Here is a 24,104-nt window from a genome sequence, read left to right as displayed (position 1 = left end):
AACATTAATGCTAGTTTGACAGCATAAAGAAAGCGAACAGGAACTTTAATAACCTGTAGGTTCCCCTCATATACCTCATCGTGAAATGTTTGACAAGTGGTCCCATTAAGGACAGGTAAGATGCCTCTCAAGGCTCGGGACAAGGAAATGGTCACAAGCAGACTGAGTGTTCCCACACAGTTGCAAATGCTTCACAAAAAGTGTTACCCACTTAATGCGGTAATTTCAGCCCTTAACAGTTGAAGTTGTATGACTCCCCCTGGCCTTTCCCAGCTTACCTCCTCCTTACACAAAGGAGAGGATGGACTAAGGCCCACAGGGCCCAGCCTGATTCTGAAACTTCTGATTCTATGTGCTCCCTTCAGTCTTCCTGACTGTGCACTGCAACCTAGCAGTAGCAGTGAAGTCGCTAAGTCGTGTCCGACTCTTGCAACCCCATGGATGTAGCCCACCAGGCTCCTCTGTCCGTGGGATTCTCCAGGCAAGAATACTGCAGTGGGTTGCCATTTCCTTCTCCACTGCAACCTACAGTGTAAAAACTCTGCTCCACCACAAACTCTCCTAACATCTGGTTTCTCAGCTGGCTGGTCCACAAGGATGGTCCACGGAAGCACAGCATTACCTGGTGGCTCAACAGTAAAGCATCTGCCTGTATTTCAGGAGACCCGGGTTTGATCTCTGGAGAAGGGGGATCTACCCACTTCCATATTCTCACCTGGAGAATCCCATGGACAGAGGAGCCTGGTGGGCTACAGTCCATGGGGTCGCAAAGAGTCGGACATGACTGAACGACTAACATGTTCCCTTTTTTCACAAGTCCCCAAAGGTGAGGAAATCAACACTCCTCTCTTAAAAGCAGACTTAAACCAAAGTTATCTTTGCAGAAAGCCAACACAAGCATCTGAGGGGGTCAAACACCTTAAAGACCTTAAGAGATGACAGTCCTGTGACCTGGCCCAGGAGCAGCCTTCAGTAAGCAACTATGTTCTGTGTCTGTCGTACTCGCTGAAACATTAAGCTTGACTCCAGTCATCCCCAGGCCATGTGAAAAATGGTTTCCAATGTTTACTTTTGTGACGGGTCATGAATGCTTTTTCTACAATGACAGTAAAATCAACAAAAAGGACAAACCTAGGAATCATGGCTCCAAAGAAGCTTTTTTTCTCCTGCCTCGAATCCTCACAAGTCACCCTCAGAAGGCACACACACTGGTCAGGTCCTAATTGTAACACCAGTGGGAAAGGGGTGGGGCAGGGCTGCTGATTCAACTGATGGGAGTTAAAAGTGTGTCTTCTGTCACGTAACAGCAATGGCCCTTCACGTCTTGTCACTCACAAAAGGAGAAAAAATAAAAAATAAAAAAAATAAAAACTGAATTCTCAGCCTGGATTTCACATGATTTTTCACAGAAACTGAATTCATCACTTAAAATAACCCATAAACTCAATGGTCTGGGGAGTTAGTAATGATAAAGTTCTACTCACACATAGTTATGAAACAGGAGGAGCACCTTCTCACCCAAAGTTTTACCACATGAAGTTTACATTTCAGTGAAAATTTGCATATTGAGATTTGTTACACATGTAGGCATAAAATCCCTGGCAACAAGCATCATGTTTAAACTAAACCAAAGCCTTCTGGTAGAGAAATAAGTAATACCTCTTGACAAAACCTGTCTCTCTGCTTCTTATCAGAGCCCTCATTTCAGTAGTGTTGAAACTTCTAGAAAATTTGTAATGGAAAGTCAGAGAGAATCAAGAAAAATGCAGAAACCAATAAACCATTATATATGTTTAGGCCATCTGCTCAAACCAATTTAGGCTTTTATCACCACGAAGATGTGAGGTCGCGGTTTGTTTACCTTTCTCTTTTCAATGGTAAGTTTAGAACACAGAAGCAACTAAATGAAAACAAAACCTTACAGATTCAACACAGGCATGTAATCAATAATGGCTAAAATTTTAAAACAACACTGTCTGTGATTTGATTCATAATAGCAGAAACCAGACTCTTCAAACAATCAACTCTTCTAGCAAAGGATAAAAACAAAGCTTCTTCTCAGCATATGTAATAATTAAAACATGATTCTCATAGCTTTGCTTTGTAGGAGAGCAGACTAGACTAGAGCATCCCAAAGCATATCCTATGCAACCGTGGTCTAAGAGAAGCTATGAAAAAAAGAAAAAAGAATTCCAAAGTCAGCGAAGTCTGGGAACCATACATCATTCTTCTTTCTACAATGCCTATTTATAAAGGCTCTGATAAGTTCTTTACTAAAGAAACCCATTACAGTCTGCTTTGCCTGGCATTCTCTTTTTGAATAACACGTTAAGATACTGCAAAACTAGTACTTTGAAGAACTTGATAAGGAATGCCGAATTAGATCATACTACCTACACTATCATCTATGATTGGTCAGAAACTTTTAATGCCCACACATACCCAATCGCTTCTCTTTCTGGTCATGTGGGTACCCGTATTACACTTGCCTTGCTCTCCCTGCACCTGGGCAAGGTCATGTGACTAGTTCTGGCCACTAACTCATATGGACCCATCAGTCAGAATTCTTGAGGGAGAGAAAATGGGGGAGAGCACCCTGCCATCCTATGATGGCCACAGAGTATGAATGAGGAATGCACCTCTGTACCACTGAACCTTTGGAGATGTCTGTTACTGCAGCACCAGCTACCTTGCCTAATACGCTTTGTGGGGAGGCGGGGGATGGATTTTCTTAAATCAATGAGTTGACTTGAGAGACAAGATGCATATAGAGATAGAAATATTTGAAGGATAGGAAGGTAGATAGATACAACGAGAATGCATCTTTAAGAAGGCCACTTTGGTCTGCTGCTGCTGCTGCTAAGTTGCTTCAGTCGTGTCCGATTCTGTGCGACCCCACAGATGGCAGCCCACCAGGCTCCCCCGTCCGTGGGATTCTCCAGGCAAGAACACTGGAGTGGGTTGCCATTTCCTTATCCAATGCATGAAAGTGAAGTCACTCAGTCGTGTCCAACTCTTAGTGACCCCATGGACTGCAGCCTACCAGGCTCCTCTGTCCACGGGATTTTCCAGGCAAGAGTATTGGAGTGGGTTGCCATTGCCTTCTCCGCCACTTTGGCCTACAGAATCTTAAGAACAAAAGATTAGTGAGCTAAAACTAAATACCATGGCATGGACTAAACTGAAGTGACCAAGTTTAGTTTGCCTGCAGTTTAGTTTGTTGGTACAAGTAGAAGTGACAGCAGTAATATCACTCAACCAGTGCCCATACTGTGCCAGACTCAGAAACAGTGTACAGACTGCTACTTTTAATCTTGATTCTGTGATAGTTGGTAGGTAACTTTTCACATCATCTCCATTTCACATGAGAAAACCAAAACTCTGTTAATTTGCCTAAGATCATACCACTAATAAATGGTATTTATGTAACTATAGGTGTCTATATTCTTTTTGTTATACTGCTAGTCTGAATTAGTAGAAATATCTAAATCAGGAAGCTTAAAAAAATAGTTTGGAGTATCATTACTCTAATGCGAATGTGAAAGTATTATAGAATCAAACAGGGGCAAACTTCCAAATGAAAGCCCTTGAGCTTTTAAATAAACAGGATGTTCTTATAATCAATATACTAATCACTTACGAAGGGTAACAGGCACATCTCAAAAAAAAGTTTACTTTTTCAAATTATAAAAGTAAGATGTACTCACTGTAGAACACTGGGAAATACAGAAAAGCAATGACACAAAAGCAAAAATCACAAGTCATCCTATCACTCTCCCCTCAAAATTAATACTTGCCTTTTTCTTATCTCTTTTCCTTTGTTTTTTTTCCTTTGTTTTTCTATATAGTTGAAATCACATCATTTATATAATCCCGTCTTCTGCTTTCTTCCCTTTATTTTAAAAACTGTTCCATGTTATTAGGAGGTTTTCAATAATAGAATTTTTATCAGTATAATAAAAACTAATAGCTACTTATTTGCCAGGTATTAGACTCATCACTTCACTTACATTAACATACTTAATCCTCACAGTAACTCTCCAAGGTCTGTACTACAACTGACCCCATCTTACAGATGAGGAAACTGAGACAGAGTATGGTTAATGACTTGCCCAGGGTCACAAAGTGACTCCATGGGAGAGCTGGGGTCCAGACCCAGGCAGCCTCTGGGTGAGCACTCTAAACCACTATATTGTACTGTCTCCATAATATTCCTTCCTCTAATTTACCAATGACAGACATTTGGGTTATCACCATTTTTTTCTAATATAATAATGTTACAATAGACATTTTCATAGGCATCTGAAGCAGTATTTTATCTAAGCCTATTCAGACAGCCAAATTCTTCCCACTTCAACAAGTTCAATTTATTTTCAGCTAGCTGACAACAGCTGTAGAAACATCTAAGGCAGCTAGCATTTCATAAACCAACTCATTGCTCCACCTACCCCTGGTATGAACTTCCATGTGGTCCTCACCTGTCCACCCCACTGCCATCTACAGCAGATGTCTGTAATGTCTCCATCTGCCTTCACAGGGCACAAAGAACCAACTAAAACCATGGGTCTGTTCTGTGGATCTCCCAACAAACACAAGCAAATTCTTGTAAACTTGTATGTCTGGAATACTTTAAATGCTAACTTTATTTGTTCCTAGTCTTATAAGCTCTGACAACATGAGGCATACAGAGAGAGATAAAATGCAATATGCATGTATAAAATTGAAATGAAAAATTTTCTAATTTAGACCATAACCCAGAAAAGGGATATTCAAATATTTTCCTTTTTGCTTGCTTTTCACTGTTTACAGGGAATGACTGAACTCTTGTGCCATATTAAAGGAATGATTTGAAATGAAAACAACCTAAAATGGAGTCTCACAAGCAGATCAGACAATGGTGTAAGTAAAAAGGGAAGGCTGCTGGCTCTGGCTCACATTTCACACCTTCTGAACTCAACTTACCAGTATGGCTATTCAAGAGCATGTTTTAAAAGACACGGAATGTGCAAAAGAAGGGAAAAGAAAAAACATAATTTAAAAAATTTAGAAATCATAGATTTTCCCATATGTCAACCATATCACATAGAGAATTCATTTGTCATTTAAGAATGAAAAAGATCAATACTTGTGAGAAGTATCTCCACAATTTCTACAAAATTTTTTCATGTTGTAAAAAAACAAAATGTTCTTCAAAGATTCTGAAACACACCTAGAAAAGTAACGCGAACTCTACTAACCAACCACCTAAGAATTATTAAGTATCTGCCTCTGTATGAGGCACCTACATAGAGCCAGAAATGATGTCTCTATACGAGGAGAAGCCCTCTGAAACATATGTAAGCTACTAAAAGTGCCAAAGCAAAATTCAAAATATAAATCTGAAGATGGCAACATAAAACAAACAAGGCCATTTGCATGGTCCCCTTAAAAGCTATAAAATTACTACAATTAGTTCTAAGTCCAGACTTCTAATGGATTTTAAATTAGAGAATATTTAAGATATCTGTTGATACAAACTTTTAGAAAATTCTTACTAGGAACTTGGTTTGTATACAAGCCCTTTAAGATAAAGTTCATTCACTGTTTTCATATTATATTTAACATCTAAATCCTCCGTTTTTATTTCCACTCAGTAATCCAAATACTGTATTTCAGAAAATTTCATCTTCATAGAACCCAAACTGATAGGTTGTTCAGATTATCCACACGGGCAGCCCCCTGCCTTCATCCAGCCCCCTAAGCTCCCCCACATGTGCTGTTCATGTCACCATCAGGCTCCAATTGACACGCACAGCAAGACTGCACATCTCCGCCCCACGCCCACCTTGTTTTTATCATGTTGACTTAAAAAAACAAGACTTTCAATTAAAAAAAAAATTGAAAGGCTACAGTTACAAAGCACATCGATACACATAAGAATCAAGTACCGCAGACAAATGGCCAGTGAACGAAGTCAAAAAGTGAGTAAGCAAAGGAAAAATAAAATTTGCAGGACAGTAACCAAGGCCTTTTGCTTTACTTCTACAATGTTTTAGCATCCAACCATCAATAATTCATATCAAAATGATTATCAGATATATAAATTATAGGAGTTTTTTTTTTTTAACTTCAGGGTCCCGATTTTCATTCAAACCACAAAGACCGCATATTTTGCAGTGAGTGGAATAGGTGGGATAGAGGACGCTCCACGTGAGGTCTCATTAGTCCAGGGAAAACCACTCGAGATTTGATGTTACACAGAAATATTTGCCTCCATATCGTCACAAGATTTAAGATTACTGGAACAAAAAGATAAATCAGTAAAAATAAACCTTGCTAAACTAAACAGGAAAGCCACCACCTCTGTTTCACTTATTTGCTCAAGTGAAATGACAAGTTTCAAGATATTTTGTTAAATGGTGGCTATTTTAAGACAGGACAAAGCTGCATCAGTGCTCGTCACACAGCTTGCTCCCAGTCTTGGCAGTTCTCCAGCACATTCCGACTTTTTATGCACAGTTTTGCTGGAATCTCAACCCACTTATCTTTAAAGACACACTAAGTAAAATGTTGCCACATTACACAACCAACCTGCCATTTATTCCCATCGGTTCACTTCGCACAATGTCTGACAAAAAAAAAAAAAAAATCAGACCACCATCTGCGTGGATGCAGCTAAATCCACATGATCTAATTCACATGGGTTCCTAAAAGATGGATCAGATTATTATTCAAACTGGGAGGAAATGCTGTGTGGCAGTGCTCTGAGGAAGGCTGAGTACACAGCAGCCAAGGAGGAGAACTGATACAGTAGGACAAAAGCAAGTTCAAACCCTGACTGCAGATGTTAGACCCCAGGCGTGCCGCCACTGCCTACATTTTGAGGCAGATTATTAATCAGAGTGTATTTTAAAGGATAATCTCAGTATTTAATGAGTCCCATTACCTCCATGAAAAGAACGATTTAACATAGCATTACATCTTCTAAGTCAATGTACTCTCTGATTGTTCATATTTGGCCAAAAAAAAAAAGGACTCTTCAAAAGCAAACTGGAATGGTTAACCACACGCTGTTACATTCCATTCTTGCTAAAATATATATATATATATTTAATTAGCACATTTGATCCTTATGCTCTGCACAGCTGCACAGCATTCCAGTGATAGGCCAGCTATCGACACACGCTCTACATGAAATAACTACTCACTTCAAAAGTTGAGAAGACTGTGAAGCAGTTCTCACGCATGACCCACTAAAGATATATTTATTTCATGGGAACAAATTCATTTCAACAAGGGTATAGTCCAAAGGAAATATATACTATAATTTAGATTAAAATATTCATGTAAATGTATACTAACAAAATCATCCTTGAGAGCTGGAAATATATATTTATAAATATATGTATATAAAGATATATTAAACTCAACTGACAGACAAGAAACAGTCTTCCTCAGGAACAAGACAATAAATTAGCCTGCTCTCTAATTAAACTTTCATCCTTTCTGAATCAGAGGAGATTTTTGGAACTAGGATGAAAGCTGATGTTCTTACTGTGAGGAACACATACTTCCAAAGCAAAAGAATCCTTTCAAAATGAGAAATCATCCTGATTATCAGGGAAACTCAGGAACTCTTTTAGCAGCGGATGCCGACGTAAAACCAGCACACACACCCACACCCACACACACACACACACACACACACACACACACCTTAAATATAACGAGAATAAAACACAAAGTGTGCCCTGGTTTCTCCTCTGCTCAAATGGCACACAAATGTCTCTGCTCCAGGTTCAGGGTGCTTCCTGGACTCCGCCCCAGGAGATAAGATGGGTATTTAAGGACAGCTGGCAGCAGAGTTGTCAACCTCACTGTGAGAAGGACCAGACCCCTTTCAGAGAAGTCTGCCAACTGATAGCGCTGACCATCGCCTTCTAAAACAGTGTCAGGTGTGCTCACCCAGTCAGAGGCCCAGACAACGCTACATTCCAGCCTCCTGCTCTCCCTACCCTGGGGTACCAGGGCCAGACTCTGGGCACTGTCTTGGCTCAATGCCTCCCCTTGTGTCAAGACTCAACGTCTGTAGCTGCCTGTAGGTCAGCTGGGATCCCTCCCAGCTCCACGCTTCAGTCAGCCCAGACACATTAACCATCAAGCATTTGGCCACCCTCAAAGAGAATGGTTCCCATCAGATTGGGAGTTTCTGAAGAATTCCTCATTTGGGGAGAGTTAAGTCCACACAATGTATCTGAGTTCCATCACCCAAACTTGCTCCATCTAAAACTTGCTCCATCCAGCTACCCAGCCCTGCTCCATCCATCATTGGGCCCATCCATCAGATCTCCCTTCTAAACTGCACAAGGAGCTACCACTGGCCTTAGTGTATAAACATGGGAAGAAGGTCATTTGCCATTTTTCCTTGGGGCCAACCAACCCAAGTGAGAACCCCAAAGAACCTCACAGAAATTGATGGCAAAGGCTTTCTTTCTCTTTCAATGAAAGGGCATTTCTCCCCTCTTCCCACACCCTCATTCCCTCAGCACATGTAGAAATCATTTTACCACCTTCTTCAGGAGTTCAAGAGGCCAACTACTAGAATTAGGGCAACAGAGGAGCGCCAGCGAGATCCGCATCACATCCATCGGCTGCCCCACGACTTAAGGAACGGGTCTGCATAATCAAGCATGCAACACTGCCTTTTCTCCTATAAATAGATTCTGGATCCAAAGATAGAACTCTCAACAGTTCAGCTAACAGAAAGACCCTAGGAAAGCAGAGCCCTACTGTGTGCTTTCAACAGTTACCACCAAACCCAACCCCGTAAAATTTATTACATTTAAAACCGAGATTATGATAACCACCTCCATCCTATCAACGACACTTTCTAGGGTAGCTGTTTCAGACTCTGAAATCTAAAGACAGAAATAAAATCAGATGTTGTCTGAAGCATAGAGGGATCTCACTCAAGGGAATTCATGCAACCCTGATGGGAATTCCTCTCAAAACAAAACAGAAAGCACACATTCTCTAATGAGAACTTAATTTCTGGTACTTTTCCACTGTAAAACAATTTTTAAAGGAAGTATCTATAATAAGCACATTTGGGGTTCTCTAAATCTTTGCCATTTTCCTTAACACCTTCATCACTAAAACAACTCAGGGAAACCAACAGTATCCATAAGCCACAGTTTTAAACATGAACAGTAATAATAAGATACTATGTCCTGTCATGCTTTGTGTACAAACTGGAAGGCTGATAAATATCAAGGAATGATTTAGACTGTGAAAACTTCACATATTGAGCTTAAGGTATGAGAATTGATCCTCATTTATGAGATGAACAAATACGTACAGAGGGAAAAGGGGTTTAAAAGACAAACATCAAAATGACAAGTGCATGTTTCTGGGGTCACCAAATGGAGTCAGTAACTTCAATTTTCTTCTTTGTGTTTATGTTTATTTTCCATATGCTCTACAACAGTCTTTTGCTAATAAATATTATTTTGAAATTTTAAAAAAATATTTATTTATTGGGCTGCATTAGGTCTTGATATGACCTAAATCAAATCCCTTATGATTATACAGTGGAACTGAGAAATAGATTTAAGGGCCTAGATCTGATAGATAGAGTGCCTGATGAACTATGGACGGAAGTTCGTGACATTGTACAGGAGACAGGGATCAAGACCATCCCCATGGAAAAGAAATGCAAAAAAGCAAAATGGCTGTCTGGGGAGGCCTTACAAATAGCTGTGAAGAGAAGAGAGGCGAAAACCAAAGGAGAAAAGGAAAGATATAGGCATCTAAATGCAGAGTTCCAATGAATAGCAAGAAGAGATAAGAAAGCCTTCTTCAGCAATCAATGCAAAGAAATAGAGGAAAACAACAGATTGGGAAAGACTAGAGATCTCTTCAAGAAAATTAGAGATACCAAGGGAACATTTCATGCAAAGATGGGCTCGATAAAGGACAGAAATGGTATGGACCTAACAGAAGCAGAAGATATTAAGAAGAGCTGGCAAGAATACACAGAAGAACTGTACAAAAAAGATCTTCATGACCCAGATAGTCATGATGATGTTATCACTAACCTAGAATCAGACATCCTGGAATGTGAAGTCAAGTGGGCCTTAGAAAGCATCACTACGAAAAAAGCTAGTGGACGTGACAGAATTCCAATTGAGCTGTTTCAAATCCTGAAAGATGATGCTGTGAAAGTGCTGCACTCAATATGCCAGCAAATTTGGAAAACTCAGCAGCGGCCACAGGACTGGAAAAGGTCAGTTTTCATTCCAATCCCAAAGAAAGGCAATGCCAAAGAATGCTCAAACTACCGCACAATTGCACTCATCTCACATGCTAGTAAAGTAATGCTCAAACTTCTCCAAGCCAGGCTTCAGCAATACATGAACCATGAACTCCCTGATGTTCAAGCTGGTTTTAGAAAAGGCAGAGGAACCAGAGATCAAATTGCCAACATCCGCTGGATCATGGAAAAAGCAAGAGAGTTCCAGAGAAACATCTATTTCTGCTTTATTGACTATGCCAAAACCTTTGACTGTGTGGATCACAATCAACTGTGGAAAATTCTGAAAGAGATGGGAATACCAGACCACCTGACCTGCCTCTTGAGAAATCTGTATGCAGGTCAGGAAGCAGCAGTTAGAACTGGACATGGAACAACAGACTGGTTCCAAATAGGAAAAGGAGTACATCAAGGCTGCATGTTGTTACCCTGCTTATTTAACTTCTATGCAGAGTACATCATGAGAAACGCTGGACTGGAAGAAACACAAGCTGGAATCAAGACTGCCGGGAGAAATATCAATCACTTCAGGTATGCAGATGACACCACCCTTATGGCAGAAAGTGAAGAGGAACTAAAAAGCCTCTTGATGAAAGTGAAAGAGGAGAGTGAAAAAGTTGGCCTAAAGCTCAACATTCAGAAAACGAAGATCATGGCATCCAGACCCATCACTTCATGGGAAATAGATGGGGAAACAGTGGAAACAGTGTCAGACTTAATTTTGGGGGGCTCCAAAATCACTGCAGATGGTGACTGCAGCCATGAAATTAAAAGACGCTTACTCCTTGGAAGAAAAGTTATGACCAATCTAGATAGCATATTCAAAAGCAAAGACATTACTTTGCCAACTAAGGTCCATTTAGTCAAGGCTATGGTTTTTCCAGTAGTCATGTATGGATGTGAGAGTTGGACTGTGAAGAAGGCTGAGTGCCGAAGAATTGATGCTTTTGAACTGTGGTGTTGGAGAAGACTCTTGAGAGTCCCTTGGACTGCAAGGATATCTAACCAGTCCATTCTGAAGGAGATCAACCCTGGGATTTCTTTGGAAGGAATGACGCTAAAGCTGAAAGTCCAGTACTTTGGCCACCTCATAAGAAGAGTTGACTCACTGGAAAAAACTCTGATGCTGGGAGGGATTGGGGGCAGGAGGAGAAGCGGACGACAGAGGATGAGATGGTTGGATGGCATCACTGATTTGATGGACATGGGTTTGAGTGGACTCCAGGAGTTGGTGATGGACAGGGAGGCCAGGCGTGCTGTGATTTATGTGGTAGCAAAGAGTCGGACACTACTGAGTGACTGAACTGAACTGACTGAGGTCTTAGCAAGAGATTTCCAGAAAAACATTTACTTCTGCTTCACTGACTACACTAAAGCCTTTGACTGTGTGGATCACAACAAACTGTGGAAAATTCTTAAAGAGAGAGGAATACCAGACCACCTGACCTGCTCCTGAGAATCCTATATGCAGGTCAAGAAGCAACAGTTAGAACCAGACACGGAACAACGGACTGGTTCCAAGTTGGGAAAGGAGTACAGCGAGGCTGTATATTGTCACCCTGCTTATTTAACTTAGATGCAGAGTACATCATGAGAAATGTCAGGCCGGATGAAGCACAAGCTGGAATCAAGATTTCCAGGAGAAATACCAATAACCTCACATATGCAGCTGTCACTACCCATATGGCAGAAAGTGAAGAGGAACTAAATAGCCTCTTGATAAAAGTGAAAGAGCAGAGTGAAAAAGCTGGCCTTCAAAACAGCTTTGAATGTGAAAACATTCAAAAAACGAAGATCATGGAGTCTAGTCCCATTAGTTCACGGCATCCAGTCCCATTAGTTCCTGGCAAATAGATGGGGAAACAATGGAAACCGTGACAGACTTTATTTCTTGGGCTCCAAAACTGCTGTAGATGATGACTGCAGCCATGAAATTAAAAGACGCTTATTCCTTGGAAGAAAAGTATGACCAACCTAGACAGCATATTAAGAAGCAGAGACATCACTTTGCCAACAAATGTCCATCTAGTCAAAGCTCTGATTTTTCCAGTAGTCATGTACAGATGTGAGAGTTGGACCATAAAGAAGACTAAGCACCGAAGAATTGATGCTTTTGAACTGTGGTGTTAGAGAAGACCCTTGAGAGTCCCTTGGACAGCATGGAGATCAAATCAGTCAATCCTGAAGGAAATCAGTCCTGAATATTCATTGGAAGGACTGATGCTGAAGCTGAAGTTCCAATACTGTGGCCACCTGATGAGAAGAGCCGACTCATTAGAAAAGATCCTGACGCTGGGAAAAATTGAGGGCAAGAGGAGAAGGGGATGACTGAGGATGAGATGGTTGGATGGCATCACTGACTCAACAAACATGAGTTTGAGCAAGTTCCAGGAGATGGTGCAGGACAGGGAAGTCTAGCCTGCTGCAGTCCATGGGGTCGCAGAGTTGGACATGACTGAGAGACTGAACAACAGGAGCAAAGGTCTTCGCTGTGGCACATGGATCTTCACTGCAACACGAAGACTGTTACCACGTTTTGCGGCTGCTCAGGGATTCTCTAGTTGTGGCACCGGGGCTCAGAAGTTGTGGCACAAGGGCTGAGCTGCTTCGCGGCATCTGGTGTATTAGTTCCCCCATCATGGACTGAACCCATGTACCCCACACTGCTAGGCAGCTTCTTAACCACTGGACCACCAGGGAAGTTCCTGACGTTTAAAAAAATTTTTATTTTGTGATGATTTTGTGCTAATTTACAGTTTTTGAAAGTATATATTCTTCATAAATTGTTCAGAAAAAAACTATGCTTACTGTATAAACTAGCAGACACTGTCAAAAATTCAAGGATTCTAAAAAGGTGGAAAAAATGAGTATTTTAACTTTTAAGACAATTGTACTATCAGAGCACTGCCGTGCTACAGATTAAAAAATACAAAGGAAAATGTTTAAACATCACAGAGAAAAATAAATAAGAATTGTCTTAAAGAAGAATCTAGGTTTTCCTTCCCCTTTAAATAAAAGGGGAAAAAAGCCCTAGAGCACAATAAAAATATGTCCTGTCCCACCCCAAAGTCTCTGTATAGCTGGTGAAGAACATTCCAGAAAAATGTGTAGCCCATGAATATTTAGATTTGGCCTTGAAGCAAATATACCTGGACAAAAATTATCCCTGAAACAGCCACCCAAGAGGGTAGGAAAACAACAAAAAAATTTCATCCAGAACCAAAGGCTTGGCCTCCACCCAGAGGATGCTCCTATCAGGCTCCCCTGTGGCCCAGTTTCTACATCTTTTCCCACACTCTACGGAAATGGCAAGGCTCTAACAAACTGCATATTTAAATGAGGAATGGAAAAATCTTTTCAAAACTTCAGCATTCTTTACACCTTCAGTACTATGAATGCTGCATTTCTGAAAGCCCCAATAGAAACAAATAGGGTATACTTAGCCAATTAATTATTTCATTCATTAGTCTTTATCCAGCTAAAACGAGGTTTGTTACAGGAAGTGTCAGGATGTTCTTGATAAAGGCCAAAAGTTTATTGCGAAGTATTTTCCAAAATATGGAGAGATGAAATTAGAATTCTGCCATAATCCCATACCCAGAGATAACCACTGTTAGGCTAATGAACTTACTAAGCAGAGATATATTTAATTATACAAATTAAACACTGAACATACACACTTCAAAAATATGAATTCTAATTATATATCGTTCTAAATTTCCTAGTTCATCTGTTGGATTTAAAAAATTTCTAATTATATTCTGATACAGATTTTATTGACTAGCTAATGGCTTCAAGTTAATATGTTAAAAGATCAGAACCAGCAAGGCACTCCAGATTCTAAAGCAGAGATGCTGGGAAAGATTGAGGGCAGGAGGAGAAGGGGACGACAGAGGATGAGACGGTTGGATGGCATCACTGACTTGATGGACATGGGTTTGAGTGGACTCCAGGAGTTGGTGATGGACAGGGAGGCCTGGCGTGCTGTGATTTATGTGGTAGCAAACAGTCGGACACTACTGAGCGACTGAGCTGAGCTGAACTGAACTGAGTACAGTTGAGTGCTTGGACCATAAAGCAGAAAACATTAATAATATTATTTCCTCTCAAACATTTCCCTCACCAGCTATGGACAAAGTGACTCATTTCTGGGATTCACCTTCAAACCACTATCTCAATAAAATTCCCCACTTAAAAAGTCTTAAAATAGTCCTTTGTCTCCCTTCATGGCTGAGGATTTTCAATCACATACATCTCTTTCTCATTTATGTGACACACAGACAAAAAGATATTGTTATATACATACAGAAATATCATACACAACATTATATAAGAATCTATTTTCATAAAAAAAGGATAGTATTAAAATTCATTCCTCCTACTCTTAGACTGAATATTCTCAAAATGCCAAGAAACCATTAACTGGAAGAAAATCTAAATCGGAAGTCATATTTATTTTAACATTTTCACTTGGAATTTTTTCGGCATTTCTGGCCAATTCCAATGCAACCTGATGGTCTAATGGTTACAAAATCAGCTCCAGCAGCAGTGTTTGGGCTTCTACAAGTGAGAACAAATACGTCATAGAATTCCACTGCTCTCTTCGAGCAACTGCGCAGTTTGGACATAATAAGAGAAACCTGGTCTTCCCCATTCTTTAAACTGATGTAGACTCTGAAGTCAAGCTAGCATTCCGGCATATGTGAATGTTCTAGCCCTCTCAAACTCTCACTTCAGAAGTGACTTACACTGCTGATGTCTTCCCGCTGCTCCACATAAGAGCAGAAGACAGATATGATAATCCTTTGGAATCTTAAACTATTCCCTAACAATAATCTACATCTGGCCAGGCTTACTTTTTTCTTTTCTTTTTTTAAAAATTAAAGGGTTGATTGATTTTTTGGCTATGAAAAAAATGATCCTTATGGTAGTCTATTATATTATTTATTTCACTCTTATTTGTAAAATATTTTAAAACTCCAAATGAGAAACATTAAGTCATAGGAATTTCCTTTCATACAAGAAAGGAAATCATCCATCAACCTACCATCCAAAGCAAACCAGTAACATTTTCACGTATTTCCTTCCAGGCTTTTATTTAATATAACAAAACAGGAGTTACACCATATTATACAGTTTTGCGTAGAGATATTTCCACTGAATATTATATTGTTAGCATTTGCCCTTTTCAGTAAGACTCTAACAAACCATTATTTTTAAGCAGTACATTGAATTCCATCCTATGTACTGCTCCATAATATATTTGACTATGCCACATTTGCTTTTTCACTATTAATACTGCTAAGAAAATTCTTGTTTAAAAACCTGTCATTATTTTTAATTCTTTCTTTCGATTACAGAACTACAAGGGGAATTTCAGTCCAAATGGTATAAACTTTTATCTTTTTGGTTATATATATATATATATATATATACATGTATATTATTACTGTACTAACGATTGTCTTAATTCAAATATTCTTCCAACAAGTGATGCAGAGGTCCAATCTCACAGCATCCCAGAGAACATTACCTATCTACCAGTTCAAGTGAAAAATTAACTGTTCTAGTTAATATTTCATATTACTGCTGAGTTTGAACAACTGAATATGGTTACTGGCTTTGTTGTTACCTTTTTTTTATAAACTATGTTCCTATCCTTTCCCTAAGCACTAGGGTTTTAGCGTTTTCTTGTTTATTAAAAATAAGTAGTAATCAGATTTGCCTTTCCTATAATTTAGACATAGGGACAAGTTTAATATAGACTAAACTTAGCATTATTTAGCTGCAAGATGGTATTGCTTATGGGAATGTATCTTTCCTGAATAAAACAAACTACTTATTTGAAAGGAAGCATAAAGGTGACACAAACTAAGCAAAACTTCCACATTTTATGACAATTAAAATGCACGGTGATGGGCACTGGATTATTCCACTCAACTTTCTTAGTCCTTTGTGACAGAAACTCATTGCTACCATTTTGCAAATGAAGATACTGGGGCTTGAAGACAGGTCAAGGCAGCTTGCCCAGGATCAGTGCATGGAGTGATCTGGTGGAGGAATTCCAGGGCCTAAGGCTTGGGACCCCCACATCCAACAGCCTCTCCCCAGTCACCCTAGCCCTGACCTGTCTCCTTCAATTTCTCAAACATTACCTCCACTAAGAGTTCTTCCAGAACCTCAAATTCAGCACAGTTAAAGAAAACTGATTTTCTTCCCAATGAGATATCCACTCTTCCCCTTCACTTGTCTATTTCTCTCATCATGATGACGACCATGTTCTCTGTCATTATTCAAATATGAACTCTTTATTTTATCTCTCATCCACTCAGGTCCACTCCCATCCAGTCACCCTACAAAGAGTCAGCAAAGGATCCGGTCTTCACAACCTTTCTCCCAGCCCTTCCCTCCTCATTCTCTCAGCCTCCACCATCACTTGCTCCCTTAAACTCTGGACTCCCACCATCACCTCGTTCCTGTCTCCCTGCTTCTAGCTTCTCTCTGTTCCATGTGTTTTGGACATAGCTCAAGTGTTGTGTTACTCAACTATCATCACAGAATTTTAGATGAATCTTCAAAACTAAGTAGCAGATACGATCAGCTGGTAGTTCCTGATTCAAACACTGTGTGGAGAGTTTCTGGGGCTCTAGATCAGCTCTGTGGGAAGAGTGTCCTGACTGATTTTCTATGGGGTGCCCTTGTGGCACAGTTTAACCTTCATTATGGAAGATCCCCTGGAGAAAGGAATGGGAACTCACTCCAGTATCTTGCCTGAAGAGTCCCGTGGGCAGAGGAGCCTGGCGGGCTACAGTCCTTGGGGCAAAGAATAGGACACAACTGAGCAAGTAACACTTCATTTCTTCATGATTTCACCTAAATAGATCTGAGACCAGAAGGATTAATGGCTTGCTGAAGTCATACACCTGGTCAGTAAACGATCTTTTATCTTCTACACATACAGAGCATATTCTTTTTTTTTTTCCCAGTTAAAGACTTTATTGTATGGAAGAGGAAAGTACATGTTGGAAAATTCCAACATGGGAACTTCCTGTACCCTAACACCAGTGTCCAAACCTGCTCTTCTGTAAGAGCCAGGTTGTCTTGAGGCTGGCAACTGTCACAAACGTCCAGCCCTCCTCCCGCCTGCCCTGTGACCTCCTCAGCCTGGCTCAGGGTGGGCAGGGTCCTCCATCACAGCAACAGGGCACATTCTATACAGTAGGAGTATACAGTCCTCGGATTCAGAAACTGATTCTTACTCAACTGTAGGTCAGCCCACACCACCATCATCCTAACTCAATGACAAGTCTTGGCAAGAGAAAGTACTTAATAATTATTTACTGCATTAAAAACCATACTGGAAAGTAACTTTAGAGTAGGAGCAAAGGCATTACATTCATATAAATGCTTCTTGGTAAAAGAACAATAATTACACTCCTTTCAAGAACAGGAAACTGAACTGAACTGACAAAGGGTTTTTACTAAGTGGTCTTGTACAGCCTGTGTTACTCAATATAAAAATTTCACTGGTAACAGAAAATTTTAAAAAATAAAATAATAAAGCTCTTTTGACATAAAAATGTTAAGGTAGTTTTGAGAAAACACTCCAAGAGGGGGTCAGTGTACAGCTTGTAGTCCAAAGAGAAAGGAATGAAACTGTTATCAGCTAAACACCTACTATGTGCCCAGGACTGTATGCCGCTGTCTCACAACTGTATGAGGAAGTATCATTCCCTTTTTACTTATGAGGAAACTGTGGTTTCAAGAGTAATGAACTAACCCAAGGACCTAGATGTGAGCACATGGCTGGTATATAATAACATTTAGGATTTGAGCCCAGATTTATTTGACTCTAAAATCTAAGCTCTTCCCATACTAAGGGAAGTTATTCTGCAATAACATAATCATCCTCACAAACCTTAAAGGACAAAACTTGATTATGACTACTGAAATTATGAGTGATTGCTCATCAAAAGAAACCACAGTTTAAAACAAAACATAAACCGGGAAGTAGTTTTTGCAACGCATGAAATCCACAAAGGATTATAAGGCAATATATATTAACTCAATCAATCAGAAAATAGCTAAAAGAAATACAGGCTAATGACTAAATTAGGACTTCACAAAAGAAAGAACCCAAAGGGTCAATAATATATACTTAACGTCCAATAATCAGGGAAACTGCAAATAAAGAACATAATGAGATAACATTTCACAAGTATTACTGGAAAACATTTTGAAGTCTGGCACGGTTGTAGAACAACTATAACAGCTATACACTTCTAGTAGGAATATAATTAGTACAATCACTCTGGCATTATCTAGTAAGGTTGGTGATGCACATACCCTATGATCTGGCAAATTTCATTCCTGAGAAGGAGAGAAAAATAACATGTTTGTGTGCATATGCATGTACCCCTACATACTTAATAAGAGACATGCAGAGGACCCATTCATAGCCATCCTTTTATAAAAGGAGGAAAAAAAAAACTAGAATCAATCCAAATCTCCATCTACAGTAGAAAGAATAAATAAGTCATGATGGAATACTACACAGCAATGAAAATGAATGAACTACAGCAACAAAATGAATGAAGTCTCAGGAATGTTAATCTAAAAGGACAAGTCGCAGAAGAATACATAAAGTAGGATTTCATTTATATAATATAAAGTTCAGAAACATACAAAAGTAAATAAGAATTTTAAAATGGATAGCCCATAAAGAAGATCAAAGGAATGATAAACACAAAATTCAGGGCTGTGGTTGTTTCAGATGGGATGATAGGGGGGCACATGGGTGACTCTGAGTGTATGACAGTTTCTTCTTCTTGAACTAGGTGGTGACTGCCGGTGCGTTCACTGGTTTGTGATTCAGTAGTATCTTTTATGAGCATTATTCTGTATATACAAATCACTTAATAAAAAACAACTGTAAGGGGGAAAAAATGAGCCAGATGGTCAGGATATTGAATATACCAGGAAAAACAGCTGATGAGAAAAAACAAGATGCCAGAGGTAGAGCTCAGGGGTTTAGCTTCCTGGACTCCAGTTTTGCTGTCTCAAAGCTAACACCATCTTCTGGAGAAGGAGGAGAAGATTGTTTTTTTCAACTTTAGAGGTGTTTTAGAAAACAATCTAAAGAAATTGACTAGTCTAAATAAACATAATATTAATAAATAGAACTCTTCCACCTAAAAGTTACAGAAAAACTTTAAAAAGTATTTCTGTATTAAATATAGTATGTGCATCAATTTCTTAATGATGCAAGGGGGGAAATGTGCTGATACTTCAGCAAAAGACAAAAGTAAGATACCAGAAGGAACCTTTTGATATGGAAGTCCCTTAGCTGAAGGTGTAGAGCAGTTTTTTGATTTAATGTGCATACAAATCGCTGAGGGGTCACGTTAAAATGCAAATGCTATTTGGGAGGACTGGGCCTCTAAGAATCTGCATACACAACAAGCGTCCACTTTATAAATGATCCTGTGCTGAACCTCAGGATTACAGCGAGAAATCATGAAAATGCCTTCTCTGGTGATGTTTAAAAATATAAATATAAGAGTAGAGATAGTTTCATTCTGCCCCCAAAGTAGAGACTGATGACATTATCCCTACACTACAAAAACTTGGATAAAGGACACCTGTATCCAAAAATCAAGAATACTTAACCAGGTCTTTTGCAAAGACAAGGTGCTTTGGGAAAACAGCAGACTGAAAATTTATAAGAGAACTCCATGAGAGGTTTTACTCACCTCCACAGAGCTAAAGAAGTAGCTCTTCCAGCCTAGGTATTAGCTCTTTTCTTATGGAATAATGGTTTACATTCCCAACAGGACAACCATAAATGATATTCACAGAGCATTAACTAAGCCTTGATTATAATGTAGATAGTGGTGGCGAGAACAACATAATTATGGAGCATCACATCACTGCATGTAAAAAATATATATGTTGGGCTTTAAAATTCTAAGAGTATGCTTTTAAAATGAAGAGTTTACTATCTCAATAAAAATATCAAATAATTTCCACTTGTCATATCTATGTTTGTTTAGTAGTACTTAAAATCCTCCCATCTCAAAACAGTATTTCTACATGAAAAGTCATACGTCCATACAGCAAGACAAAATAACTACTCTTCCAGGGAAAACTCTGCCACTGTCAAGTCTCTGCTAAGGATGTGTCTGTCACAAGTGAGCAAGGTCTTGTCCCTTGCTCCAACAACATCACAGACAGTTGTTACTACTCTCATCCAAGGGATGCTCTTTACTGAAAGCCTGCACAGCAGGAGACCACCAAGCATTTTTCTTCACTGGCCCGATGCTTCTCATTCTCTCTGATGAAGGTTCTGGTCAGACCAGGGCCAACAGAGCTACAAAGAGCTTGACCTAACGGAACTCTGCACCTGGTTAAGTCAGAACAGCTAAACCTCTGGTGACATCAACACAGGATATATTCTTACAACATAGTAAATCCAAAATGTTTGGATAATCCATGGAAACAATACTCCCAAACATTTCAATGCAACGTGATTTTATACAACCAGCACATCAACGAAGCCCAAATCTAAAAAATTCTATATTTTAATGGCCCTCTATTATTGAAACTCAAAATGAGGCACATAAACCACACAATCTGCCGTAGATTCTACTTCTGTGGCTGGTCTACAGAAAATCAAATGCCATTAACCTGGACTAATTAGAGATCTAAAAAATAAAAGCAGACACACCCTTGCTTTGAAACACTGATCTTCCTTCCAATTAGCATACTTAAATTCCCTTTTTACCTCTACATTCTAGAAGAGCTGAGGGGTGCAATCTGAAATGTATCCCATTGGCCATTCCACACTGAACTGTAGAAGTGGCATTTAGAAGGGAAATTCCTTGTGTATTACCCCAGACTAAATAGACAAGGACGCTGGAACGTCTCCTTCTATCCAGATAGAGCCACACAGGCCTTGGTGGTCTGCCCTTCTCCACCCACTCCCCATGTGCAAAAAAAATGTGTATAAAAATATACATACATATAAACAAACAAACGCAGTTAGTTTCTACCACAATCCCACTATTCATGACGGTAGACTTAACCCGTCTATCAAAAGCAACCTGAATACCAGTGTATCATCAATCATAACACTCATTTACTAAATAATCCTTAATAAAGAATCCAAATATGTCATTGTATTTGAATACAGAAAAAGCAAACGACTAAAACAAATACAGGTTAAAGAAATCATTTACCATCCGTCAAAAACGTATGTAAATTCCTTTTAAAACAATCTACTTCATGTTAATATCTTTTAAAAATATCTCAGGGACATATGAACTAAAAATATATCAATTGTTTCATTTCAAAAAATGGTTTCCTATAGGAAAAATTCATACTCAGTGTTGATCAAAGAGGTAATGCCGTAGCTGTAACGCTTCAATTAATAAACATCAACTTTCCACATATGATGAAATTGATGGAGAGTTGGGTTGTGGTTTACGGATTACAGGTGATCCACAAAAAGACGCTGAGACTCCCAATACAGACTGCACCATGGCCTCCGCACACCGCTGGGGCCGGGTCCTCCCCGCAGCCCCTCCCTACGGCGGCTCAGGTCCCTCGGTTAGAGATTACATTCCGGTCCGCAGCCGCAGGCCGACTCCCTCTGCCCCGCATTAGCACTGCAGGACACCCCTTCATCCCAAACGGCCAACAGGCGAGGCAGCCGGGGGTCACCCCAAGAGAAGCCTCCCCCCCTCACAGCTAGGTGACCTGGTCCTCCTGACGCCCCATCCAGCTGAAGCAGCATGACAAGGTAGAAGCGGCTCCGCGTCTCAGCCAAGGGCAGCCCTGGGCCTGGGTGGGGCCGGGCGGGGGCCGCAGGCGCCCAGTGGCCGTGCCAAGCCCCGCCAGCGAGAAGCAAGGGAGGCTGCGATACTGGTGCATTGTGCTGCATCACGGCGAAGGCAACGGGAGCCATCCATCTTGCCAAAAAATCACATCCCCGTCCAGATAAACGCTTCTGAATCCATTTTCCTCCTCCGCCGAAGCACCCCCCACACTCGCCCTCTCCTCACTCACTATCTCGCCCAGCTTTTGACTGGAAAAATAACGGGCACAGCTTGCGTACCGAGCCCCACAACACTCCTCCCCCCCACCCCTATCTGATGGCAGGCACTTGGCATCTTTCCTATCACAAAAACAAAGGGAAGGCTCCCCGCAAAAGACGGCCGCGGGCGTGATGTGAGGGCTGATGACCAGAGGGGCTTCCAGCCCACCTCCCCAAAGTCAGGCCCGGAGGGTCCCCGCGTTGGCACAAACCTGTTGAAGAGAGGGTGGCAGGAGCTGAAGGGCGGGCGCAGCGGCAGCTCCGCGCCCCGAGGCGGCTCCCGCCCAGCCCTGGGAGAGCAGGGACCGCAGGGAGGGCGGGGGGCGGGAGTGAGGATGGGCGGGAGTGGGGGCGCCGGGCCGCCGCCTCCGGTTCAGCTGCAGCGCGGCGCAGCCGGGACCACGCCTGGCCGCATCCCCCGTACCGTTACGCTCAGAGCCCGGCCCTGTCAACGCCGCCCCCGCTCGCCACCAGCCGGGGCTAGAGGGAGGGCACCTGAAAATAGACCCTTGCGTCTGCCCACTCCGCAACCACCCCCGCGCAGCGGCCCCCGGCTGGAGGGAAGAGGTGGCGGAGGGAGAAACGAGGAATCGGCCCCGATACGTCCGGGGATGAGGCTAGGCGGCCGCGGGTTGCACCGCGGCTGTGCAGCCACCTCACTGAGAAGACCGCCGACCCCCGCCCCGCACCGCCGGCGTACTCAGAAGCACTGGGGACCTGGCTCCCCGCGCCGCCCCCGCCCAGGTTCTGCAGCTTCCCTGCCCCCACGCCGCTCCCCGGGCCGTAGGGCAGCGGCGGGGCAGCGGCGTCCTCCCGGCCTGGGCCCGCGCCCCTCCTCCCGCCGCCCCGGAGCCAGCCCGGGAGGCAGCCCGTGAGTTGGCATCTTCCAGCCTCCGGCCCCCTACCTACCTCCCGCGGATAGGGGGGTTGGGGGCGCCGGGGTCCCGTCCTCCTCCCGCTCCTCGGCGGCCGGGCGGGTGGGCCGGGAGGCGACTCCGCGGGGCTGTCCGCGGCTGGGGCCGGGGCTCACAGGACGGGACCAGTGGGCGCTGCTGCGCGGGGCTGCGCGCTCGCTCCGGGCGGAGAGGCGGCCGAGGGAGGGACTGGAGGAATCCGCAGCCTGCACGGCAACAGCTGCACTGATTCCGGGGGCTGGGCTGGAGCGCAGGGCGGGGGAAGGAGGGGAGGGAGCTGCAGGGAGGGGGCGAGGGGCGGGGAGAGGAGCGCGCGGACGCGGACGGGCGGGCGCCGGGCGCGCGCACAGACGCGCGCTCACACGCTCTCTCCCGCACACCCTCTAGCCCGCCCCTGCTCTCCTCCCTCCTCGGTGGCTCGCTAGCGCCGGACCTCCGCGCTCGTCCAGAGCCCCGCAGTCGCCCACCCGGCGCCTGTTCCGCGCGCGACCCGAACCTCGGGCGCGTCCACGCTCTCCCCGCGGAGGCTCTGCCCTGGCCCAGCGCCGACCTTGTCCCCTGCCGCCGGTACTGGCCGGGGCTGGCCTGGGCAGGGTGGGCACAGCCGCCGCGCTCTCCGAGCCAAGGGACGGTGGGGGCTTTGTCCCCACAGCCGGCGAAGTCCAATTTCACGTTTCATTTGAGGCTAATTCGGTTATCGCCATGGAAAGGGGCAGCCTAATTTTCTACGTGACTTGTGCAGCCTCTTTGCCCGCGACGTTAGCGTTTGAAACGCGATGGAGAGAGCGCGTGGAGGGAGGCTTTG

The 24,104-nt window shown here is 42.3% G+C and overlaps 1 protein-coding gene across 2 annotated transcripts in view; it reads right to left on the bottom strand.

Annotated features, from left to right (window-relative positions):
- Positions 1–23,486, bottom strand: part of SPTBN1 (spectrin beta, non-erythrocytic 1) — a 209,611-nt gene extending 186,125 nt beyond the window's left edge. The window contains exon 1 of one of the 2 annotated variants that reach the window (XM_052647744.1): positions 23,295–23,486. The gene's annotated coding sequence lies outside the window, so the exon portion shown is untranslated. Of the gene's footprint in view, positions 1–22,597; positions 22,717–23,294 lie in introns of those variants that run through there. The other variant, XM_052647745.1, reaches the window with a different exon arrangement.
- Positions 23,487–24,104: the final 618 nt, after the last annotated feature.

The sequence above is a fragment of the Budorcas taxicolor genome, chromosome 11 (assembly GCF_023091745.1).
Source record: "Budorcas taxicolor isolate Tak-1 chromosome 11, Takin1.1, whole genome shotgun sequence".
Classification (NCBI taxonomy): domain Eukaryota; kingdom Metazoa; phylum Chordata; class Mammalia; order Artiodactyla; family Bovidae; genus Budorcas; species Budorcas taxicolor.
This window is presented reverse-complemented; position numbering and strand designations above follow the sequence as displayed.